At 36.3% G+C, this 27,600-nt stretch overlaps 1 protein-coding gene across 3 annotated transcripts in view; it reads left to right on the top strand.

Annotated features, from left to right (window-relative positions):
• Positions 1 to 27,600, top strand: part of SYT1 (synaptotagmin 1) — a 593,135-nt gene that overhangs the window by 287,959 nt on the left and 277,576 nt on the right. The gene's annotated exons all lie outside the window — the stretch shown is intronic.

Below are 27,600 nucleotides of genomic sequence, written 5' to 3' on the forward strand. Positions count from 1 at the left end.
GTAACAATTTTGAACCATATATTTTTACTAATTATATTCTCCAACAGATGAATAGATTTTAAAAATGGGGTATATACGCACAATAGAATAGTATTCAGCTGTTAAAAGGGAAATTCTGTCATTTGCAACAATATGGATGAACCTAGAAGAGTTTATTCTAAGTAAAATAAGCAGGCACAGAGAGAGAAATACTGCATGGTCTCACTTATATATGGACTCTTAAAAAGTCAAACTCATAAGAGTAGTGTAAAATGGTGGTTACCAAAAGCTGTATTGGAGCAGAGGGGTAGCGAGACTTTGGTCAAAGGGTACAAAGTTACAACGAGACTGCAGGAATAAGTTTTTGAGATGTAGTGTACTGCATGAAGACAGACCATAGTTAATAATAATGTATTGTATATTTCAGATCAGACCACTTTTAAATAAGCACTGAACTGTCATAAAAGAAAGTCCAAGTGAACATGATGAGGAGGGTACAAAAACAAGATGATAGTCATGCCAAGGTACAGAGGTGAGAAAGAGTACAGAGCAAGTTAAGTCAACTGCAAGGAATCTGGAATGACTGGGCATTCATAGAATAGTATTGCAAAATAATTGCTTGAGATATTATATTGTATTTTGTTGTTATTCTCCTCCATTTCAAGCAAGTAACCCATTCCTCATCTAAGGGCATTTTATTTTCAGAGAATAGAGGAGAAACAGCCAGGAGTCATTAGCAGATCTTGTTTTTTATGAGAGTTTAAATGCATTGAAGGGATATGTTGTGTCCAGAAAAAAAGAAGCATAAAGGGGAGCATGATTTTGAGGACAAGGAGGGAATAAGAAGAGCGATTCCTCGAGATAGGAAAGGGGAGCTAGTTTGTCAGGAACATAAGACAATGGTAATGAGTGTGCCACAGACCCAGAGGCTGCTGGCTTCACCTCAGAGCCCCGTGTCCCAATGACAGAATGAAGAAAAGGGAAGAGGAGGTGATAAACCTATTGAAGAAACCATGCTGGTTGAGAAATTGGGCATCTCAGAGGTGACAGGGGTTAGCAGAGGAATTATGATCAGAGGAACTTCCATTCCTGTTTGGCATTCAGTAAATTCCTGGGACTTCAGAACAACCTGGAGACTCTAAAGTTCCATATTTACTGAGATTGACATTCCCATCTGCCAGGAAGAATGGGCACTTGGAGTCAGTTTTAAGACAATTTATAAAAATAAATAAATGCAGTAATTTTGTCATTTGAATTTGCAGCTTGAGATTCATATGTGCTACTTAAACTAGAAAGACAGGTTGGAGGCACATCATTGAAGGGCATAGTATATCAAGCTAATACATTTGAAATCGATTCTGCAGAGAGTCAGCCATTAATGGTTTTTAGTCAGGAGAATAATAAAAAAACATCACCCTAATGGTGACAAAAGGTTGGACTGGACAGCAATAAGACTAGTGGGAAGTTGATCAGGTACAGGCACTATTGCAGTCGAGTTGATGAGCTGGACCTAAGATTATGAGTATAAAAAGGAGCTTATGATTTGAGAGCTATTTAGGCTCTCAAGAATCACCTTGATTAGATGTCTGTGGTGAAGTAATAAACAAACCTCAGAGCGCTCCCAGGTTCCTGGTTACAGAAACTGATCAGGAGGAGAGAGGGAGATGCAGGACTCTGAGTGGGTTTTAGGACATAGGAAGTTGGCAGCAGAAAGGAGTGAGATACAAACAAACACACCTCTTCTACTGGCCTGGAACAGGGGTTGGAATCCTTATGAAGTTAGAATCGTGTTGCACTTTGTATAGGGCAGTTAGAAGTGGAACAAAAGTGCCAGCTATCAAGGAGATTGTGGTTGGTTTGTTTGCCTCTATTTTCTGAAGGGAAATGTATGAGAGAGGAATTATCTGTTATATGAGGAATATTATGTGAGGAATTATCTATTCCTCATATAATCTCATATTACCTAAACATTTATCCATTATATCTATTCTATGAGAAATTGTATGGCGGTGTCTCTATAAAATGAGAGAGGAATTATATGCTGAGAGTGAGGACACAGCTTGGAATATTAATAGTTTAGAAGTAAGCATAGTAAGTATTTGAAGAATAGAGTGGAAAGGGAAGCTTGACTAGGGACAGGTGAAAGGGGAATTATAGAAATTTTTGCTAGAAGCAAAGCTTTCCTTTTGGGTTCAAACTATGGAAATTAATTTACTGATGATGCTTCATAAAAAGCAAGAAAAATGTAAAAAAAAATAATAATAATAAGAGAAATTAAGACCTAAGAGAAACTTTAGGTTTTACCCATTATTATTATCTTTCTCATTTATATAAGAAAATTATTACCCTTCTAATTATATACAAGAAAATTTAAGACCCTTTAATTTAAGGTAAACTACATTAATCTTGATAATAAGCTATAAGCACCTATTTCCCAAGTTGTCATCAATGACCCAAAAACAACCCCAAAAAAGGGCATTAAACTCAAAAGGAACCCTCACTGGGAGAGGTTGAGGGAAACGGGACTGAGTTCTAGCCCAAGACGTAGGTATTTGCAAAATTATTTAATTTCACAGGTTTCTCAGCTTTTGTCATCTGGAAAATAAAAACTTTAAACTTAATAGTATTTATGATCTCTGTAATCAATAGGATGCCAATCAGATCAAATTCACCTGTTTTCAAATTTAACAATAAACCCATGCCTCTAGCTAACTATCTGGAAAGTTGTAGGTGGGAAGAAGAGCCATTGAACATGTTAGAAAACTCTGTTCTGTTTCACTATCTAAAAGAAAAATCCAGTTACAATTTTAATGGTTTATTGGCTACCCTAATGCAATCTATGTTATAGGATGGCTGTGATTAAAAACTCAGTTGATGAACAATAGAGACACATTAATTATGACTGGAAAAAATAAACATAAGCACAGAAGCTATAATGCATTTTATATGTAAATTGTCCTGCCTTATGATAATCTAACTATGTAGCAGTGGTAACCCTTCTTTCACTATAATGGTTATTTTCAAATGCTTTTACTTCATTAAGTGGACTTCATAGATAATAATCTCTGGAATAAAAATCATTCAATTGTCCCTCACTATTTCTTCAGAAAATTTGAAAGTTCATAGGTCTTTACTTAAAATGAGTCATTATGATGGTACTATTTTTCTTTCTATGGTTTGTCTGCCCATGTATTCAATTAGACATTTGAGGTTCAGAAATAAAGTCAAGTTGAATGTTTATCAGTTGGATATAAAACATGTACCCACATGGATATCACTGTTGCTAATAATACTGTCTCTATTTTACAGTCAGAGAAATTTACATTCAGAAAGATTAAAGAATTTATGAAAACCAAGCAGATTTTAGTTGACAAATCTGAGAATCAAGCCCCTGACTTTATAAACTTTAAGTTCATTGATGTCCACTCCATAGCTTAGACTTCAGCTACCTTCTGCCAATCATTAGTGTGAAGTTAGACTGAGACCTGCCAGCTCATGTTACTACTAACCTGATTCTTGGTTAAATTTCTGTGGTGTATATCAGAGTCAAATATTCATGGGTATGTTAAAGAGCCACTGAAGAGCTAAAATTTCAGAAATTACAAGAAAACTATTATTTTAGTTTAGTTAAATGTTACTTTAAAATATTGGCCAACATGTATTGAGTACTTACCCCATTGTTATGAGAACATTACGGGTAGGAATTTATTTAATCCTGAAACATCTCTATGACATAGGTATGTTTTTTTCTCCTTTTTTTAAATAAATGAGGCATCCGAGGGACAGAGAAGTTAAATACCTTGACAAAGTCATACAGCTTATAATTTTGGGGGGCTAGATTAGGAAACAGTCTGACCCCAGAATCTAAATTTCACACCACTGTCAGGTAGAGATAATGGGAGAAAAAAGAGCAAAACATTGAATTCAATGATTACTTACATACTACATTTTGACGAGAAGCAGGAAAATCCTCGTAGAGTGAAGCATTTAGAAAATATTAGTGTTGGGGCATGTGATAACTAAATGAGGAGCACATAGTGACAAATGGAGAGAACTTCAAACACTTCACGAAAGGGTCGCTGAGGACACACTGCTTCATAGTTTCACCTGAAGTGTGTGAAGATAAGTTTAGAGGAAAAAGCATATGGACTTGAGGCCTTGGAATCAACATGAGAACTAAGGTTTTGGGGGGAAGAATTGCTGTTTCCACTCTACTGAAGGCATATTGCACCACTTAGAGGTGTTTATCACTGAATACATCTACCAGGAAACATACGAAAGTGCCAGGAAATTATCTCTACTCCCACATGAAACAGCCATATGGCCATGGCACCACCATTTCACTCTTCTAAGCTCTTAAGCTCAGGATCTGATGAGCAAGAAAATATAAAAATAAATATTTAGCTAAATTTCTGAGCCAAGTGTAGAAATTGAAAGTATATCAACATCAAGTTAATGGAAAAAAATGAAAATATATTATAAAAACAGAAAAATACATCTTGCTAAAGGACAAGCTAAAGAACTATGTTCATTGCCATGAAAGACCAAACAAATGTAAGAGACATGAAAATAAAGCAAGAGATTATAAAGAGACATAAGAAAAATCATTTTATTGAAGAACTAATCAAATATTAGAATGGGCTGCCAAGAGGGATTATAGAGGCTCTGTCCCTGAATATCAGAAGGGATGCTGTTCATCCTTATTAATTAAAAATTCAGATGTCAGAAGGCAGGGACTCCTTAGGATCCCACTGTTAATATAGAAATCCATACTCAGCTGTAATCATTGTCTCTGAGGCATTAACAATCCAAACATGCTTGAATTTCTCTGCTGACATATTCTTTTAAAATAGGGTAAAACTTTCTTCTCATCTAGGCATCAAATCAACTGTACAGATTTTGTTTAAAATCTGTGAGTAATTTAGTAGTGTCCTAGATTCACAGTGATGTCCATAAATAACACAAAATATGTTTTAATGTACTTTACATATCAGGAAAAACAGCCTATTACAGTTATGTTTCCATTAATGCACTCTTTATCACAATTAGAAATATCTAGTTTCACTTTTAAAATGTGCATTAAAATGGAACAAACTTCTCTTATGGACTTTTAATGATGATGCATTTCAGAAGGAAAAAAGCCAAAGGGAATTCTTCTGTTGCCTTCTGGCCCCTCTTGTGTATTTCCTTTTCACAGAGTAGAACTTGAATACTTTCAACCAACCAACGTGAGATGGGAATTTGTTAACAATTACATAACCTCGGTGGATAACTTGATTGCCTCATCAGCCATTGTTACATGTGTGGAGCAAATTACTAAATCATGTACTCAGTCTCTAACCAATCTTCCCAGAGGAAAAACATATTAAAATCTACTTGGGTCTAACATCTGGTCATTATGTACCTATCAATTACTATATGCCAAATGTGTTCCATATATGACCTCCACCTCATACTAAGAACAACCTTGGACAAGATGAATGCTATTATTATTCATTTTACAAGTGACAAAAACCAAAACTCAATATTGTTTCACAGAATGGACTAGCAGAATTGTGAAGCTAATCCAGAGACGTTTATCTGACTTAGAAACTCACCACCAGTGAACGAGGTCATATGACCTCATTTTAATCAGGGAAGCTCACTGGTGTTCCTTGTATACACAGATGGCTTGTATGGGTAAATTATCTGTGTATGTGTGTAACCCTTTCAGGTTGTTTGCCTTCAGAGACTATGCTTATCCCCAAACTGCTTGAAATACGTAGGCTGTTCAGTTAATTTTTGTTGTTGTTGTTGTTGTTGAGACAGAGTCTCGCTGTCACCCAGGCTGGAGTGCAGTCACATGATCTCAGCTCACTGCAACCTCTGCCTCCCGCGTTCAAGCAATTCTCCTGCCTCAGTCTCCTGAGTAGCTGGCACTACAGGCACACGCCACCACGCCTGGCTAATTTTTTTTTTATTTTTAATAGAGACAGGGTTTCACCATGTTAGCCAGGATGGTCTTGATCTCCTGATCTTGTGATCTGCACGCCTCAGCCTCCCAAAGTACTAGGATTACAGGCGTGAGCCACCGCGTCTGGCCTGTTCAGTTAATTTTTAATTCAATTTTTTAATCAAAAATCATCAAAATTTAACACAAAAGTTCTGATTAGATGTACTCAGTGACTTTATTCAGAGAAGCGTCCTACTTGGCAAGCTTGACTGTCAGTTGTCACAAGCAAACACTTCCAGGTCACCTTTCCCCTCACCAACACAGGCAGGAAGTGTCCAGAGCTTCACCTCTAGAATTGGCTTCAGCAAGAGAGAGACAGACTGGTGGGGAGGAAACGAAAGGAGGAGGAGGGAAAGGTGGTCAAAGTGAGGTCAGAGAAGAGGAAGTTGTAGGGTTCAAGTAGACTGCCTAAACTGATCCTGGGTCTGGGTCACCCATCCCTGCTCCTGCCACCTCTGCACCTGCTTAGTACCCTGTCCTTTCCACTGTCAGGCAAGCTTGTTACGCAAGACAAAGTGAACTGCTTGCCGTTTATTGCAAGGGAACTTTTTAGCAGTGACCTTTAAAAGCACCACATCCTATAGGCATGACTATCATTCACCCTTTGCATTGATGCAGCTGGCTGAAGTATGACACCAGGTTATGCACCTTGGGCAATTAAAAATTGCAAAAGACAGACTGACACTAGGTGAAAAACCAAAATAGCTACTTTAGAATCAACCTCCATCCCGCCGCTATTTTAAGACTTCCTTTATGAAATAGAAAGTGACAAAACATCCCCCACTTTAAATGAAACCTAAACATGTTTAACTCTCTCTGTACAAAGAACCTGACAAAAATAATTTACTCATTTGACCTTATATGATAAATATGTGCTTCTATTCCATGTTGGTTTGATGGCACTGTTCATCTAATAAATACTTACGGAGTATTGGACAAATGTCAGGAACTAGATTGGGTATTAAAAAGAAAAAGAAAAAACAGGATATTGTCCCTGCCAGTGAAAGACTGGCTTGTTAATTAGGAAGGCAAACAATTAATAGGACTTTGTACTAAGAGCTTTAACCTTACTATGCCCTAGAATTCTTCTAAGTGATTTAAGTATATTAACTCAATAATTCTCCCAACGACTTTTTACATTGTTGCTGTTATTATCCCCCATTTTACTAATAGAAAAAATAAGGCACAGAGAGGTTAAGTGACTTACTAATTTATTTATTAATACCTCTGAAACTAGGACTCAAACTCAGGCCGCTGACTCCAGAGTCCACGTTTACATCCACCATGCTATAAAGCAGCGGTCCCCAATCTTTTTGGCATTGGGGACCAGTTTCATGGAAGACGATTTTTCCGTGGACCAATGGGGAATGAACAGGGTGGTTTCGGGGTGATTCAAGCACATTACATTTATCATGCACTTTATTTCTACTATTATTACATTGTAAGATATGATGAAATAATTACATAACTCACGCTCATGTAGAATCAGTGGGATCCCTGAGCTTATTTTCCTACAACTAGATGGCCCCATCTAGGGGTGATGAGAGACAGTGACAGATCATCAGGCATCAAATTCTCATAGGGAGCACACAACCCAGATTGCTTACATGCACAGTTCGCAATAGAGTTGGCCCTCCTAGGAGTATCTAATGTCACTGCTGATCTGACAAGAGGTGGAGCTCAGGCAGTAATGTGAGCGATGAAGAGGGGCTGTAAATACAGATGAAGCTTTGCTGCTCACCTGCCACTCACCTCCTGCTGTATGGCCTTGGTCCTGAGAGGTCACACACCAGTACTGGTCCATGGCCTGTAGTTTGGGGACCGCTGCTATACTCACCTAAAATAAGAGGGTGACCCTTTCAGGAGAACCAGGAAATATTTCTGAGCAATGATATTAGATGATAAAAGGCCAGGCATGGTGGCTCATACCTGTAATTGCAGCACTTTAGGAGGCTGAGTCGGGTGGATTGCTTGAGCTCAGGAGTTCAAGACCAGCCTGGGCAACATGGTGAAACCCCATCTCTACAAAAAATACAAAAAATATCTGGCTGTAGTGGAGCGCACTTGTAGTCCCAGCTATTTTGGAGGCTGATGCAGGAGAATCACTTGAGCCCAGGAGGTCGAGGCTGCAGTGAGCTATGATCACGCCACTGCACTCCAGCCTGGGTGACAAAGTGAAACCTTGTCTCAAAAAAAAAAAAAAAAAAAAATTGATAAAAGATAGGTTGAATTTATAGTCAAAGAAAACTATTTCAAGGCAAAACATGTAGCATGAGGCAACACAGTTTGTTCGAAGAACCTTGATGAAGTCTGTAAAAAATGACATTTAAAGTAGGTGGGAGAAATGAAGAAAGGCAGGGAAATTACATTAGGACCAGATTGGAAAAGGCTCTTATGCTTTGCTGAGGAGTTTGCAGTTTATCCTGCAAATAATAGAGAGACAGAAAAGGTTTCCAAAGCAAGGAAGGAGAGGTGAACAGTAAGGTGGAGCATAGGCTGGTGGATTATCTCCAAATTATAGAAAATGCAAAATGTAGAAATTAGGTAGGTTTAGAGATAATGCATACATATCATATTCAGCATTTTGTTTTCTAAGACTTATTCTGAGGACTGACAAAGAGAGCACCGAGGAGTGAAGATAGAAAGAGGAAACAGAAAACAGAATGGCTGGGAAGGTAGAGTAGTCCCACCCTTATCTGCGGATTGCTTTCCAAGGTTTTAGTTACCTGTGGTCAACCACAGACTGAAAATATTACAGTATTTTGAGACAGAGAGAAACAGAGAGATAGACCACATTCATGTAACTTTTATTACAGTATATTATTATAATTGTTCTATCTTATTATGGTAACTGTTGTTACTCTCTCACGGTGCCCAATTTATAACTTACACTTTATCATAGGTATGTATATATAGGAAAAAAACATAGTATATCTAGGATTCAGTACTATTCTATGGCTTCAGTCCTCCACTAGGAAAATTGAAATATAACTCCCAGGAGAAAGGGAGATTAGTGTACACAGAAAACCATTAGCATGTTTCATCAAATCTAAGGCACCATCAACTGTAGAGCACATTCATTTTAAGAAATCCTAAGAAAGAAAAATACTTCCAGTTAAACACCATCTGTTATTAGATGCGTTCCAATTTCTCGGAGATTAAAACGTAGCAGTGAATGCATCTCAGAATCTATGAAATATTGTATAATAACTTAGGCAAAAGTAGAATTGATCACTGGTTCCAGTCACTGAGTAAATGAGAACATAAATTAATTGCAAAAATACGTATTGAGTATTATATGGAAATATAATGGAGATGTTGAGAATAAATGGCAGTTGTGATTGAAGGGAAGAAATGCTCATGTTTTAAGATATTTAGAAAATAGAACTATTAGGCTTTGTTGTGCTACTGAATGCAGATGGTGAGGGAGAGACGCTTAAGTGATGTCTAAGATGGCTGATGAGGTAATGTCTTTAAGACCAAAAGGGCAAAAAGAAGAGCATGTTGGGCTATGACATCGAGTTTGGCTTCGGACACGCTGAGGTTGAAATATAAGTAGGACTTACATGTGGGATACCCAGCAGGCAGTTGGAATATTGGCCCTAGCTCAGAAAAGAAGATAGGGCTAGAGGTATTGATTTACGAAGCATCTAAGTGATGTGGTCAATGAAACCATGGAAGTGGATGAAGCCACTTACAAAAAAATGTCTGACTAAGAAGTTATGTTCACGTGAACTAAGGGAAAGCATTAGAAGTAAATGAAAGAAGACAGATTCAAGACATACTGTGAAGATGTCATTTCTAAGTCTTGATAACTGATGGTCTTTAGGTATTGAGAGAAAGATGGTTCCAATAAGAGATACAGGGAAGTTAAGAAATATAGTTATATCATATATAAGAAATAAGAAATATAGTTTAGTGGGAGAAGAGTAAAAATTTCAGTTCTAGATGTGCTATGTTGAAAGTACTGCCAAGACATCAAGTGAAAATGACCCCAGAATAGTTGAAAATGTGGTCTATTTCCGGAGATGGGGCAAATTTAGAGATGTAAATTTGAAACACATCTATTCATAATGAGAGTTGGTGCTGTGGCATAAAAGATTGCCAAGAGAAAAAATATATAAAGAAATAGTGAAGGATTCAAGCATAGAACCTTAAAGTAAGTTATACTTAGCAGAAGTTGTGTGGTGTATAATGACATTTTGCTCAATGACAGGCTGCATTTATGATAGTGGTCCATAAGATTATAAGACTGGGCCAGGTGCAATGGCTCACACCTGGAGTCCCAACATTTTGGGAGTTCCAAGCGGGTGGATCGTTTGAGCCCAGGAGTTCAAGACCATCCTTGGCAATATAGCAAAAAAACCCATATCTATTTTTTAAAAAACACAAAAAATATTAGCCAGGCATGGTGGGTGTACCTGTAGTCCCAGCTACTGAGGAGGTTAAGGCAGAAGGATCACTTGAGCCCAGGAGGCAGAGGTTGTAGTGAGCCAAGATTGTGCCACTGCAATCCAGCCTGGGCAGCAGAGGGAGACCCTGTCTCAAAAAAAGGGGGGATTATAAGATTATATTTCTACTTTGCCTTTTCTACGTTTAAATACATTTAAATATGCAAATGCTTACCATTGTGTTATAGTTTTGCCTAGAGTATTCAGTACAGTTACATGCTAGGTTTGTAGTCTGGAGAAAAAGGCTATACCATATAACCTAGCTGTGTAAAAGGCCATACCATCTAGATTTGTACAAGTACACTCTGTGATGTTTGCTCAGTGACAAAATCACCCAGCAATGCATTTTTCAGACTGTATTCCATCGTTAACTGGTGCATGCCTGTGGTTCAATCTTATGCTAAATGATACTATTTAATAAAATACTAAAACTACTACTATATAGTGAATGCTGATATGTGTAAGACATTTTACATCTGATTTAAAATACTTACAACTGCATAATAGATAATCAACTGTCTATTTTGCACCTGAGGAACATCTGAGGTTTAGTAACTTTCCCAGGGTCACACAACTAGTAAATGACTGAGTAGGGATTTGAACCTGAGGCTCTTGCTTGAAAGTCCTCATGTTTCATAATGCACCCAGCCTACACAAAGCCTATCCTCCTCTAATTTTTATACATTGCTCTTATTTACAGAGTATAATATCAAACCCAAATGATTACAGAAGACACAAGTAAGTAACATGTGAGAGACCCTAGCTGGGTCTTTCCCTAAGGATATCTGGAATTGTATGCTTCTGATTCTGGAATGCTTCTTTTAACTATGAAGACGTATTCTTTGATTCCACACACAAAGAAAGAGTTTTCTTGATATATGTGATCTTCTTATTCTATTCTCATTTTTCCCTCTTTTGACTGAAACATGGTAACAAGTATTTCTCTACCATAAGAAAGCAATAATGTAAGATGATGGTAAGAGCACCAGATACTTGACTTCAGTTTTGTGTACAATAAGGAATGGTGAGAACTGTTGCAAAATGGAGAGTAAAACTCTATCTAAAAAGGTGGCAAACCCGGCTGGACACGGTGGCTCAAGCCTGTAATCCCAGCACTTTGGGAGGCCGAGACGGGCGGATCACGAGGTCAGGAGATCAAGACCATCCTGGCTAACACAGTGAAACCCCGTCTCTACTAAAAAATACAAAAAACTAGCTGGGCGAGGTGGTGGGTGCCTGTAGTCCCAGCTACTCGGGAGGCTGAGGCAGGAGAATGGCGTAAACCTGAGAGGCAGAGCTTGCAGTGAGCTGAGATCCGGCCACTGCACTCCAGCCTGGGCGACAGAGTGAGATGAGACTCCGTCTCAAAAAAAAAAAAAAAATTGGCAAACCCTCAAAGTTCTGTGTTGCTCAAATTTCAGATTTTGTAAGGGAAGGTGGAAACTTAAAATATTAGGTGAAACCTCCTATTTATAATGTGACTCGTTATTTTAAATACTATGCAAGCTAAAGATAAAATGCCTGTGAGCAAAATGCACTTTAAAAGATGACACCACATTGCCTTATATTCTCCAAATTTAATATTTCCAATTCCTTCAATGGTTTATGTTGCTTGATTTACAAAACTTTACTTTCCTTTGAACGGAGACCATTCTCTCAGTGTTCCTCGTAAAATATGACATCTAGAGCTAAACAAAGTCATGCAGCTTCTCTCTGGCCTTCTCAGAATTCAGTGAAACTGCTACTATTTTTGTGCTGTGCACTGCATGCTAATGTAACCTAGTATTGCATTAGCTTTTTGCTTTTCTTAGCATTTACATTTTACTTGTGCCTAATGAGTTTTAGTCCATAAAAACCCTTAGTTATTTTTTCACATTAACTGCCGAGCTAAATCTTAACTCTTCCAATACTTATAAAGAAGCAGCAATTTTGTTTTGAAATTAAATGCAAGACTTTACATTTTCTCTATTAAATTTTTCAGTGTAGAGTTGATTAAACTTTATTTTATTTATTTGGGCCCATTATTCTAGATTTCAGGCAGAGTTTTCAATCATCTGTCTCTTTCCACAGCTTCAAGTATAAGGATCTACAATTCATTATAGGTACTATGCACAGGTACAATGAATGTTCCTGAGAAGTCTCATCTACCAAGGTGCACACAATTTTAAAAGGTCCAAACCAGAATTGATTCATAATTAGAATATTACATTAGCCTTTAAGAACTATCCCCACAGCACCCTACAAATAACCACAGCATTATCTGCTTTTGCCTGCATTATTTATATGCACCCAGAGATGTCACACTGAGTGGGACACCTACTGCACACAGGGTATCATTTCAGTAACTTCAGCTATTTGGTTGCTTTTGCTATCATCCAGAACTCCAGCCTTAAGTCCTCTTCAGTGTTCATCTGAATTAAGAAATTCCTTTCTGGCAACTGTAAACATATGTTTGATCATAAAGAACATTATCTTCCTGTTCCTCTGTTTAAAAGAACTAACCCATAAACATCAATTTATTTGTCTCACTGGGGCCTTGCACTCCACATAGCTTCCTTTCAGGGAACTGTGTAGGCTACAGTGTAAATAATGATGGCAGCTCATGCATCCTAAGGCATCACTATGTGCCAAGCACTATGCTGCGCACTTTATGTAAGTCATCGCCTATATTTCTTGATAACATGGTCTAAAGAAGGACTTTACAGCCAAGGAACTAAGACATGAAGAACTTGAGTAACCTCACAAAGTCAGTAATCGTCAGGGTCAATTTTCCAATAAGCCTGTCTACACTGAAAACTCTGCTCTTGCTATTGCTGTTCTCGTTCCTACACAGGTCATCTGACCCTTCCTTTGGTATAGTCAAATAAATTACCAGTTGGACAGCAGCACCCACCATCACCAATGAATACCCTGTGTTCTGTGTTCTAAAGAGCTTATTTGGCAGGCATGTATCAAACCCTAAAGTAGAGTTCCCTGATAGTCCACTACTAGGTCTATACATTTTAGCCTTTTTAAATCAAGGGGAAAATTTTTCAAACATTTTTCTCATTGTTTGTTAGGTAGGTGCTTTAGAGCTCAACATACACCTTCATTGGTTCAATCAGGCTGTTGGTAAGATATTGAATGAGAAAGAATTCTGAGCTGTACCATTGTTGTATGACTTTCTATCTTTTCTCCACCATGACACAGATAATTGACATACATATCTGTATCATGTTCACAATACCCATTGCACTCCTAATTCTGAAGCTTCTTTTCCATTAAAAAAATAAGATCACAAGCACAAAATAACGTAATCATGATATTATCATAGGGACAACATCAAATCAGTTTTACTTTTTAAAGGAAATAATTAAGAAATGTTGGTGCTTTACTATCAGGGATAAATTGCTGGTGTCCCAAGACACTACTGCAGAGGACCACTTAGTTTGAAGCATTCACAGAGAATTTACTGGGCATCTTTTCTTTAAAACTTCCATTGTTCCACCAACTATTAATTCATCTAAACTAGACTGCCCTCTCATTCTTCACTTTTCCATTTGTTTCTACAAAAAAAATTGCAAGAAGTTGTATAGAAGCCTCACTAAATTGAAAAGTATGTGTGTACGAATAAATATTTATTACTTTTTCATCCACATCAGGCTTTGCTGTCATGAGATGAGAATAAAGAGAAAGACCTATGTCCCTTTACCTGCCTTAGAGCATGCCCAGAAAAACACAATATAGAGAGAAATCCTTAGTAATTGCTTCTCTCAGTGGCTGCAATCTCTGTTGAGCCTTTTGTTTTGTCTTTGGAAATGTAATGTTTAAGTATTTTTAATATGTCAAAATATTAGTTTCTCGAGAGAGATTGTGCAGTAACAGGCATTTGGAGATCATTGTTTGCTTTGCAAAGTGGATAGATTAGATTTAAATTTATTTTTTAATGGATCAAGAAATATCCAGCTTTTACATTTAATAAATAAGAAATGGTAAATGAACAAAGGGAAATGGTGATGTAGACAGAACCCTGGTGGATATCTAAATTTCTATTGAAGGTGATTTATCCCTTTAGTTTAAGACTTTGATATAAAGTAAAAGGCAAATATCTAGAGAGGTAACCTTTTGGCTATCATTGGTCTTTTGTGAAGGAGTTGGACACAAATTTTGACAAGACTGTAGAAAGAGAACAATCTTATACTGGCATCCTTGTGGAAGTGAGAGGAAAGCAGTAATAGGGCTGTTGGGTTTTCTTTTTTTTTTTTTTTTTTTTCATTATCTTCAAAATTTTTGCTGACTAGTGTCCCATTAGTGTTTAGAAATGTAATTTTTCTTAGACAAATATCAGCTAAGCTCATTTAAGAGAAGCTTGCTCTGGGTGACATTTTTTCTGCATTTATCTTTAGAAACAATTTTTAACTCTGTTTTTCTATGTCATTTATGGCTGAAAATTATAATTGAACAGTTAGAAAAAAACTCTGTTGATTAATTACATAGCTTATGTGGTATTTAAATAGCCAAATTTATTACATATTTGTAGCTTGAGAGGATTCTTCACAAATAAAAGCTTTTTTCTGGCCTGGGCACCATCCCAAATCTGATTTAGAATAATGTTGGAAAGGTTTTGTTCACTAAATTTATTCCAAAATTCTAATGTTCTTTAAGGACGGTATGGTTGCTGATTTTATTTGATGGTTTACTGTGGAGACTCTTCGATTAAAATGTGTTTCACTGAAAATTTATTCCTCAAGCAGACGCCTTAGAAATTTATCTTGATTGCAATGGAAGATGGCAATTTAGAACAATTATTTATCCTTATAATAACTCAAGAGCTTTTATCATCAAGCACTTGCTATTTGAAGACCTGACTCCCATTGCTAAGTAAGTGAATATTAATCTGATGGTTTTTAGTCCTTATAACATAACTTAATATTTTGCAAGCCTATTGCATGAACTGAGTAAATATTAAATGGGAACTAAATTGTCCACCTTCTCCACTGTTTATAAAGATACATATCAGATATGTTACAATAGAATGAGTGCTAAAGCACATTTTCTTTTGAAGAATAATATTCTAGGAAACTTAAGTTTCATTTCTTGCTAAAGATCACCCATGGAATTCAATTTTTTCTTACTTTTGACTACCTGCCTTATTACACAAAAACATATTACTGTTACAAGAAATCATTATCCTTTATTTTCAAATGGAAAAGGCAAACCAGAGACAATAATCAAAATTGGATGTTACGTCAGATTCATCAACTTGAAATTCTGAGATTTGATTATTCAAAACATGGAACAGTACCTGTAAATTTTTTTTTTTTTTTTTTTTTTTTTTGAGAAAGAGTCTCGTTCTGTCACCCAGGCTGGAGTGCAGTGGCTCAGTCTCGGCTCACTGCAAGCTCCGCCTCCCGGGTTCACGCCATTCTCCTGCCTCAGCCTCCCGAGTAGCTGGGACTACAGGTACCCGCCACCGCGCCCCGGCTAATTTTTGTATTTTTAGTAGAGATGGGGTTTCACCGTGTTAGCCAGGGTGGTCTCGCTCTCCCAACCTCGTGATCCGCCCATCTCGGCCTCCCAAAGTGCTGGGATTACAGGCGTGAGCCACCGCGCCCGGCTATAAATTTTTTTTTGTCTTTGTAAGCCATCTGAAACTCAAGAGCCATTAGACCTGCTTTTGCAAAACACTGTTTATACAAATAAAACCATTCTTCAGAAGGCAATTTAGAATTTTGAAATACATAACAATTGTCAGAATCAGTCTGTCAGGTTCTGCTCATCATTAATGTTTTAAAACATCAATTATGGTAAACTCTATCATAATTGCAATAGAATACAATTCAATAATGAATAAAAACATTTAATGCAATGCATAGAATAGAATTCATAAGCTGACAATAGTGGTGGTCACTTCATATTCTATGCTGGGAAGCCCAAGCTCTAAACTGATATATACACTGCAGAGATTGAGACAAAGGTAATATTCTGAAGAAGAATATTTTAGGGAGAAAAAAATGAGAAATTGAATAGCCATGTATGTCACTTTTAAACCAAAATTTTATTTAATTTTTTTTTTATGGTGTGATGCCCTAGTAATGGTTCAACAGCATCAAAAATAGTCCGAAACCCTGGGTGATAACATGTTCTCCTTCTATTTTTAGAAATACAATTGACATCAACATAGGTATAAAAATACCTACCTCACTGGGTCTTGTGAGGATCAAATGAGATGATGTGTATGAAAAACTCCAGATGCTATACAAATGTTGGTTGGATTTTATGGGGAGACTTTAGACTTTGCACAGTGGGAGGATCCTTGGACTTGTTGGTTGAAAAATCTTAGTTTTGCTAGCCACGTTATCTTGAGTAAATCATTTAAATTTAATTCCTCTGGGTCATACTTTTTACATGTAAAATGAGGATGTAATTTCTACCACAGTGCTGTTTTGTAAATCACTTCAAAGAAAATGAGATCTATGATGAAAGTGCTTTATAAACAATGAAGCATAATGCTAATAATGTAACAGATTGTTAATAGAGTACTTACTAAATATGGCATAAGTAAAGGAATGACATTTACAAGAAAATAAATACAATTGTTTAAGTGAAAAATCTATGTAGAAAGGATTGAGAATTGAACTGAGTTCTTCTGTTGAATACTTACCATATCGTGATCTCAGGGTCCCTGTGAAGAGGACAAAGTGCTGGCCTTGAAAATGTTAGGATTTCAAGAAGAGGTAGGGCATACTTTGGGTATCTACAAGATATAAAGGAAATAAACCCAAAACTAAAATTTGCATTATAAGCCACTTTTATGGTTAAATCTCATTCCTAGCATGAATAATACTTTTTATTGAGAATTGTATAGAAAGCATTGTCTTATGTCCTGATTTCTGGGAGAGTGTGTGTGTGTTTGTGTGTGCTTGTGTGTAGTGGAAATGGATTTGAAAGGTACACTACAAAAGAATGTAAATACGTTTACTTCTATTCCCTCAAGCTCATATACTTGAGAAACATAAAATTTGATAATATGAAGAATCACAGAATAAATATCAAATGACTTACCCTAGAATGTATTACTGAAACTTATTAAGCCTACTATGTGGAAAATGGTCTTTAGTTATTTTTACCAAAGAAAAAAGAAGGTTAAATGTCAGGGACTGAATATTTGTGGCTATACTTTCCCCCAAAATCTAATAAATTGTAATTAAAACATTAAGAATTAAGAATAATTATGCTTATAATCTAATACAGCGGTCCCCAACACTTTTGGCACCAGGGGCTTGTTTCATGGAAGACAGTTTTCTCTGGTGGGTGCAGGGGACTGGGAATGGGATGGTTTGGGGATGAAACTGTTGCACGTCAGGTCATCAGGCATTAGATTCTCATAAGGAGCGTAACAACCTAGATCCCTCACGTGTGCCGTTCATAACAGGGTTCACTCACCATAGGGGTCACGATCCTATGAGAATCTAATGCCTCTGCTGATGTGACAGGAGGCAGAACTCAGGCTGTAATGCTCATTCCCCATCTCCACTCACCTCCTGCTGTGCAGTCCAGTTCCTAACAGGCCATGGACTGGTACCCATCCCGGCAGGAGTTTGGGGACCTCTTGTCTAATACATATGTATACACTTAACTTCTTCGTCTTCTAGTGATTCCTTTAGACATGTAAAGAGACAGGGAGCTTAGGAGAGACAACTAGATCTGGTTAGAGCCTTATTTGAGTGAAAGTTGTCAGATTACCTCCCTAAGCCTCAGTTTCCTCATCTGTGAGGAGAGTCCTAACTCACTGGGTTGTTGCAAAGATTCAGCATTATAACCAACACAAGTGAACCAAAACTGTGTCAGACAAATGCTTGAGTCTCAAAAAGTGAGTGTTTATTAAGTGTCTCAGTAATCTTTATTCTTAATAAACCCACCAAGTGATAGTTTGATCTGGCAAAGATGGGATGGGACACCCAGCACTAAACTTAACTATTCTCTTTCCCACAGAATATTGCTAGTTTTTACTTGTGACATTTTAATTTTAAATTTACATTTTAAATTTTTCTGATATAGTCACTGGGAAGATAAAGGACAGAGTTTGTTATAGTGAGAAAATAACACAATTTTCTGAAGTCTTTTTCATGAAAAGTTTTACACTGGAGCTTTGTCTTTGGAAATTCTTGCTCTTGGGCATAGTTATCATGTTGTTTGAGGTTAGCAAGGATGTGATTTTGAGGTTACAATCAGATATTGTTTAGTGAATGTATATAAGATAAAATGAGATGAGAGGGTAATTATCTACAGGTTTGCCTTAATTAGAAGATAACATTTTCTAATTTAACGAGGCCTCAGTGATAATAATCAACAGTCAACTTTCTAAATAGCTTTCCCATATCTTTGTGGGCCATTAATCCCCTCATCTTTAAGTTTTCAACATTCTTTTCAAGGCATCTTGAATACTTGAGGAGCAATTTTCCCTGTTTGCAGCAATCACCAGTTGAATGCTTTTGTGAATGAGAAACTAAATGGGTTTTCAACAATGTAGATAGTTTTAAATGAGAGTCCCAATGAAATTATGGATGAATCAAGGGACAGCAGGAAGTCTGTGATTTTCTACATTTGCAAATGTTTTTCTAAAAAATGCCATCCTAAGAACACTTTATCGATATTAACCCATTAATTCCAGTGCCTCATTTTTTTGAAGTAATTCTTATTCTTTTTTTATGGCTCCAAAAAGTTCACAGAAGAATAGTTAGCAAAGCAGCAGTCAACTATACTCACCAAAGTTTATAAAGTGCATTAAATGTACTACTATTCAGTGGAAAACTCTTACAAAATATAGACATCCATGACTTACAAAAGTATAAATTATAAATGGTATGAAAATGCTTCAAAATCTAAAAAGAATGTAAGAACTTATGCAGGGAAAAAAGAAATGTATAGAATCTTATTTAGAGATCAGCTTATTATTGCATGAATTTGTGAGCAGAATGATCTAGAAAAGGCCTACGAGACGTAGCGAGGCAAGCAACATTTATAAAACTCCTCTGGAAGAAGATGGAATCGATGAAGTTTCAATTTCACCTGCAAAAGTGACAAGCAGATTTGAACTATGTGACCAAATCTAGCAGCACCTAGATTTGAAAGGATACCATTGGGATTTGCCATATGTGCTTCTGAGAAGGAGAGTAGTATGAGTAGAACTTTTTTTTAACTTTTAAGTTTAGGGGTACAAGTGCAGGTTTGTTTCATAGGTAAACTTGTGTCATGTGGGTTTGTTGTACAGATTATTTCATCATTCAGGTATTAGTCCTAGTACCCATTAGTTATTTTTCCTGATCCTCTCCCTCCTCCACCTACCTGGCTCCAAAAGGCCCCAGGATGTGTTGTTCCCCTCTATGTGTCCATGTGTCCTCATCGTTTAACCCCTATTTAGAAATGAGAACATGTGGTATTCGGTTTTCTGTTCCTGTATTAGTTTGCTAAGGTTAATGACCTCCAGCTCCATCCATGTCTCTGCAAAGGACATGATCTCATTCTTCTTTATGGCTACGTAGTATTCCGTGGTATATATGTAGCACATTTTCTTTAGCCAGGGTATCATTGATGGGCATTTAGGTTGATTCCATGTCTTTGCTATTGTGTATAGTGCTGCAATGAACATACACATGCATGTGTCTTTATAATAGAATGATTTCTATTCCTTTGAGTATATACCCAGTAATGGGATTGCTGGGTCAAATGGTAGTTCTGTCTTTAGGTCTTTGAGGCATTGCCACACTGTCTTCCACAATGACTGAACTAATTTACACTCCCACCAACAATGTAAAATCATTCCTTTTTCTCCACAACCTTGCCAGCATCCTTTTTTTTTTTTTTTTTGACTGTTTGATAATAGCTATTCTAACTGGTGGTAGGTAGTATCTCACTGTAGTTTTGATTTGCATTTCTCTAATGATCAGTGATGTCGAACTTTTTTTAAACATGATTGTTGACCACATGTATGTCTTCTTTTGAAAAGGGTCTGTTCATGACATTTGCCTACTTTTTTATGGGGTTGTTTGTGGGGTTTTTGTACGTTTGTTTAAGTTCCTTATGGATGCTGGATATTAGACCTTTGTCAGATGCATGGTTTGCAAAAATTGTCTCCCATTCTGCAGATTGTCTGTTTACTCTGTTGATAGTTTCTTTTGCTGTGCAGAAGCTCTTTAGTTTAATTAGGTCCTATTTGTCAATTTTTACATATGTAGAAATTGTTTTTGGTATCCTCATCATGAAATCTTTGCCCATACGTATGTCCTGAATGGTATTGCCTAGGTTATCTTCCAGAGTTTTTATAGTTTGAGATTTTACACTTAAGACTTTAATCCATTTTATGTTGATTTTATATATGGCAGGGGTCCAACTTCAATCTTTTGCATATGCTTAGCCAATTATCCCAGCACCATTTATTGAATAAGGAGTTCTTTCCCCATTGCTTGTTTTTGTCAGGTTTGTTGATGATCAGATAGTTGTAGGTGTGCGGTCTTACTTCTGGATTCTCTATTCTGTACCATTGGTCTATGTGTCTCTTTTGGTACAATACCATGCTGTTTGGATTACTGTAGCCCTGCAATATAGTTTGAAGTTGGGTAGCGTGATGCTTCCAGCTTTGTTCTTTTTGCTTAGGGTTGCATTGGCTATTTGGGGTCTTTTTTTGGTTCCATATGAATTTTTAAATAGTTTTCTCTAGTTCTGTTGAAGAATGGCAAGAGTAGTTTAACAGGAATAGCATTGAATCTGGGTAGTATAGCCGTTTTCATGATATTGATTCTTTCTCTCCATGAGCATGGAATGTTTTTCCATTTGTTTGTGTCATCTCAGATTTCTTTGAGCAGTGGTTTGCAGTTCTCCTTGTAGAGATCTTTCATCTCCCTAGTTAGCTGTATTCCTAGGTATTTTATTCTTTATGTGGCAAGAGTAGAACTATTTTTAAGGAAGATGATTCTTGCTACTACTAAATAACTATAGGAGAGGAAGAATCATTTGGCTGTCACATGACTCATGTATTATAAATAAAAAAGGTCTTTCAAATTAATTCCATTTACTATGTTCTATATATTCCTTCCATAATTCAATTATTCCATTCAGTAAAGGCTTAGTCTGCCAAAACCACTGCATGATTTTCCAAAGGAGGTATACAGTAAAAAAAAAAAAAAAAAAAAAAAAAAAAAAAAAAAAAAAAAAAAAAAAGATTAGAACCATAAGTTCTTGAGTTGGACCACGTGGGTTTAGATCTTGGCTATACTCCTTGCTAGCTGTGTGACATGGATGAACTAGTTAATCTCTCCAAACATCAGTCTCCTCAGCTCTCCTATTATTAATAAAATGGGTTTAATAATAATGTATTCCTCCTTATTTTAATGAGAGAATTAAGTGATAGCATGTTGAGAAAGCATTTACACAGTATCTGGCATATTATAAATGCCCAGTAAGTACTAGTTATTGCTAGAATTTCTGAATTTAAAGAGATCACTTATTTTTTAAAGGTATCTTGATTGTTACTACTATATCATGCAAATATTTATCTCTTTTATTTATTTAATAACAAAAATACTGTAAAAACTGAAAATTTCAAAATTAATTTTCCAAGTACCTAAGTAATTTCTAAGTAGAGATATAAACACTTTTAAGTTCACAATAACTTTGCATTTCATTGGAGTTTTACAACTAGAGCTTGGTTCTAAACGCTTTGAACTAGATAGTTAAACTTCTCATATTTTAAATTTTCTTCCAAACATAAAATGCATACATTGAATAACCTAACTTTAGGTATACTGAGACTTCATTTTATAATGAACAGTTATATGAAGAGTGTCTGCTCCCAAAAAAAGGAGTTATAATGCTTCAGTTTTAAGTGGTAAGACATTTACTGAGACACAGAGTAAAATTACAGTGAAAAATGTGAAGATGCTATCTGAGTAATGACAAGATAATTTAATTGTCTATTTAAAAACAGGCCTTGGCAATTGGAAAATATTAGTTAAATCTTTTTTGAGCTTTTTGCTGTTATTGTTGTTTTTATTATGTTATTAGTTTTCCTTTCTTTCTTCTATCTTATAATATTTTCCCTAAAGAATGGGGTTAGTTATGTGGGGCAATGTAATATGATGGATTTATAATGCTCTGAATTAAATTTTTGAGCTAAGAAAATCAGTCATAACACTTAAGATTTGTCAATTTTCTAGTGAATTATACTTCTCTGTAAACATTTTGATTATGAAACCTCTATAACTCACTCATTATTTTGTAACTTCTTTCCCTTATTTATTTTACAGAGTAAGGCATTTTCTCTTAAGCCTATGTTAGCAGCATCTCCCCTTGGAAATACTATGATCATTTGATAATACTGGGTTTCAAACTCTAGATGCCTTTCTCACATTGGCTTCATAGTTCAATTCCATAAGTTTGTGTCAAGATACTACCACATGTAATTCAGGTTACTAAGACTTCCTGCTCTCAAAAAAAAAAAAAAAAAAAGGAGTTTTTCATGTCCAGAAATAAAATAATGTGGCAGAAAAGGTATATAAAAACTCTTGAGATTTTAGGGAACTGATTAATAGCATCTCTACCTTTTCACGTCAGAGTCCTGAACCAACTAAGAGGTAGAACAAAGTATCAAGCTGCTACAGATCAGGATAGTAGCTTTTTGCATTATGGGCTTAAATGTGTAGCCCCAATTTGGTTCCTTAAATTGAGCTTACAATTCAGATCAGCAATGCTCCCCTGCAGGTTCCCTGTAAGCTCACTACGCATCCGATAGGGCAGCATGCAGCCTCTTAGGAGATAGGTAGATGGATAGTAATAACCCTAAATGTCCTGGACTAAGCATGCTTAATTTCTTCTCCCAAATTTGTCAGTTAGGCCAAGCATCCTCCCCACTGCCCCATCTGGGGAAGATGGATGAAGGAAAGGAGCCCAAAAATATAAGTGTTGCTCCTTTTTTCTCCTTTAGCGCATGCAGTGGAAATTCCCCATCACTCGGTTGGAATATGAAGAGTAAAAATAAGTGTTCCCATCCTAAAAGAGACAACATGAACTGCGATTCAAATAAGAAAGATTCCAGATGGTTGGAATGATCAGGAAATAATTCAGAGATAAGATAGTATCTGAGAAAGGCTTAAAAGAGGAATACAAATTAAACAGGCAAGATGAAAGAAAAGGGCTACCATAAGGAGCCTCGTCAGAAGAAATAACTAGGAGAATTTCCAGGCTTCAAAAATGACTCAGTTAACATTGGAGTGAATTTTTAATGAATTTAGTCAGTATGATTTGAGACTTTATTAATATTTAGGAGGCAAGGATAAGGCAGACATCATAGGTGTTTACAGTTAGCAAGTGCTGTGATGTATATTTAACTTAATGTGGCATTCTATGAAAGTAGTGTATCATTACAATAGATGTTGTGGAGTTCAGGCTCTGTTGCTGGACAAACGAAACCAGTATCTGTGTCAGTCTAGGAGGAGTAAAGAAAGGAAAATAATGAACAGTTTTATGGGGACAAGTAGAAGACAGACGTCTATAATGAAAGAGAAATTTTGGAAAGTGGATCAATGCCCAGAGATAAAACCCACACTATAATTATGAAAATCATTAGAATTTTAACAAAAGGAATTTTGAGGGCCAAATAGCAGAGGGTCATCAATGGATGCTGAAATCACGAAGGATGCTTCTAAAAATGTTGGCACAATATGGTGTAAGCTAGTGGAGAAAGATGGATACCCATCCCAGAAGTTGTTGGTGACACTGATGAAGAATTAAATAGCATACATACAGAAAAAATAAGGGCTTCAGTAAGTGCTGTCGGTTACTAATCTGGAAGTGGTATTGGGTGATAAATAATACGGTGATACATTCTCCTGGCCTTATAGAAAAATAGGCTAGGAGGCATCAGGGAGCAATCGGGTTTCAATTAATAAAAGGTGTAAAGAGCCTTGAAAAAGATTTGAGAATTTATTACAATGTGCAATAAAATGTAGCTAGTCAGTAACATATGATGTATGAGATACTAGTAAGGAAATGGACCAGAGTATATATGTGGCCTGGGAAACAAGAGCGATCTAAATAAGAAAAGGGAGTTAGGAACTATCAATAGCAAGGATTAAGAAAATGGGTTGAGAGAGAAGCTCCAGGAAACTGCTGACAGTACAGAAGGTGGCATAATTTAATCACTTCAGTCCTTTGGAATGGTATTGCCAAGTCACTTTGGGATGTTAAAAAATTATATTCCTTCAACACTTTATAATTAGGAACAGGAATTGGCGTCATCCTATTGGAGCTTGCTGCTAACGACGTGGGAGTTTTTAGAGACAGATACAAGGTCTTGCCAACACATTCTAATGTAGTCACAATGCCATCCAGTGGTTACTTTGGTTACTTTATAGGTACTTTCCATTGCTCTTTAAGAATATATTTTATTTTATAATCAATATTCATCAAAGTTTCGGAAAGCTTGTATGGAAAGTGTTTTATTATATCTTCAAAAAGCACATAGCAGGGATTTGATTTGCTATGTACTTCTAAGCTAATGGAGTTTTATCCAGCTTGTTTTCTATATGTGTTATGCTCTGGGAAACATGATTTAGCCTGTCCTCTATCAAAATTAATGCAATAAGGAACCATGAAATAATGGAACTTACACTGTATTCAATTTTAGTTCTAATAGAAACACAATGGAAAATAACATCTGCAACATAGGCCTGGTTGATCAGAGGAAAGTAATGGAGATTTGTTGCTGTGATTTTATTGGTGCTATGGGCTTTATCCTTCACGGTATGTTCATCAATATAGTGATAATGTAATAAATACTTTTGACTTGACTTGCATTTAGTCTCAGTTTGTCTATAAGGTCATAATGGGCAAACTTAAATGGGAAACTTTAATTTGGCAGCTGACAACGTAAAATAAATCTAGCTGCCATTAGCAAGGACCCTTCTTTGAATTTCTATAAAAGCACAGCTTTCAAGTTTATTGCACATCTCTTTAAAAATCTATTTCAAACTAATTTCAGAGACATCCATTTGGCACACTCAAACTTTTGGTGATGAAATTCCCTTTTGCCACAAAAATTCATTCTTTGAATCTCTATGGTAAATTAGCTTTATGAGTTAGCTATTGTAATTATTTTTCTGTGAAGCAAAGGCAGGAGTAGAGATAATTTCATCATCTTATCATCATTTGTATGTGGAATCACTAAAGAGCTTGCCCGTGTGGAACCATGAAAGTCCCTGGTTTAACCCTCTATCAGTAGGCATAAACATATCTAAACCACCCAAGAAACTGTACATTAATATTGCTTCTAAGACCTGGGGGTTGGGGGTAGCATCACCACAGTCAACAATGTTAAACTGATAAAATATTTTAATGTTAAAATTATTGGAGCCATTTCTTATTTGATTATTTTCATACTGTTGGTCCTTTAAGCTGTTTAAATTTGGTTCAGAAAATACAGAAGTGGGACAGGCGCGGAGGTTCACACCCAGCACTTTGGGAGGCCAAGGCGGGGAGATCACCTGAGGTTTAGAGTTCAAAACCAGCCTAGCCAACATGGTGAAACCCCATCTCTACTAAAAATACAAAATTAGTCGGCTATGGTGGCGCATGCCTGGAATCCCAACTACTTGGGAGGGTGAGGCAGAAAAATCACTTGAACCTGGGAGACTGAGGTTGCAGTGAACCAAGATCGCTCCATTGCACTCCAGCCTGGGCAACAACAGCGAAATTCTGTCTCAAAAAATAATAATAATAATAAATGCAGAAGTGTTTTGGAAAAGACAGTGATATTGACGTAAATGATGGCAGTGTCTGCAGATTTTCAGGGATGTAGGAGTAAGAGATCTAATGTTACCCAGACCTAGTGGCAAAACTGAAGATGATGACCATAATAGAAACACTTTACAATTCACAAGAATTATGGTGTTTTATCTTCACTCATATAGCTAAATACTCCACATTGATGTTAATTTATCAATACTAAATTAAGCTGAGTAATTCTTTTAACTAAACACCGATACTCTACAACTTGCTTCATACAATACATCTACTGGGGGCTTTGTTCTTGTTGTTGAGTTCTATATTTTTTTAACTTTACATTTGAAAAAGTTTTAAACTTACAACAAAAGCTGAAATGGTACAGTGAACACACATATACCTTTGCTTACACCAAATGGTAACCTCTTTGCCACATTTGCTTTAACTGTCGATTTTTTTTTTTTTTTTTTGAGTAAACTAGATCGAAATAAGCTGAAGATACTTCAATCTATAACCCTGTAAACCTTAGGGTTTACAACCCTACATACTTCAGTAATATCTCTTAAGAACAAAAATACTTTCCTGTATAACCACAATGTCAATCACACATCCAAAAATTGAACATTCATCCAATAATATTATCCAATATAATCTCTAAATTTAAATTCCCCCAATTCTCCAAAATTTCATTGATGGCTCCATTATAAAAGCATATTTCTATTTTATCATTAATATTCTCTTCCCCAGATAGCTTCTACCCAGTGTTTTTAGCATACTTGGCCCTTGCCTGAATCACTTATTATATTGACTATTACAAAAAGGCAATTTTCTAATTGTATCATTTCCTTTACATTTTGAGACTTTTTTTTCTGTGAAGAATATCTAATTCTTCTACTATTAATAGTATCACTCAGCTGCATAGATTCCTTTTTATTTCAATTTTTTTGTAATCCATCACCATTATTTTTCTTTTTCTTGCTCGTAATGTCTGAAATTTAGCTGGTGAGAGACCCCTGAAAACCAGCTCCTGTGTCTTTCTGACATGTCCCCAACAGATTTGGGGCATGCCCTTACTTACAAAATAAGGTATTCTAGGCCCGCTTTGTACCATGCCTGTTCCAGACGTTTGTTTTTTGTTTTTATGTTTTGTTTTGTTTTTGTTTTTTTCCTATGGGCAATGATATTTGGAAACCTGCATATGCTCATTTTAACTGCAATATTGTTTTCTTAGACTCTTTTGGTGCACAAAGCTATATTGTTCTTAATAATGAGTACATAGTTATACCTCCAAGTCAAATCCAATACCATAGGGTATTTCCCCACTTTTTTCCATTTCATGTTTATATCACATCTCCCACTGTGAAACAGTAGTTCGTTCCTTCCTTCCTTCCTTCCTTCCTTCCTTCCTTCCTTCCTTCCTTC

This window comes from Piliocolobus tephrosceles, chromosome 10 (genome assembly GCF_002776525.5).
Source record: "Piliocolobus tephrosceles isolate RC106 chromosome 10, ASM277652v3, whole genome shotgun sequence".
Lineage (NCBI taxonomy): Eukaryota > Metazoa > Chordata > Mammalia > Primates > Cercopithecidae > Piliocolobus > Piliocolobus tephrosceles.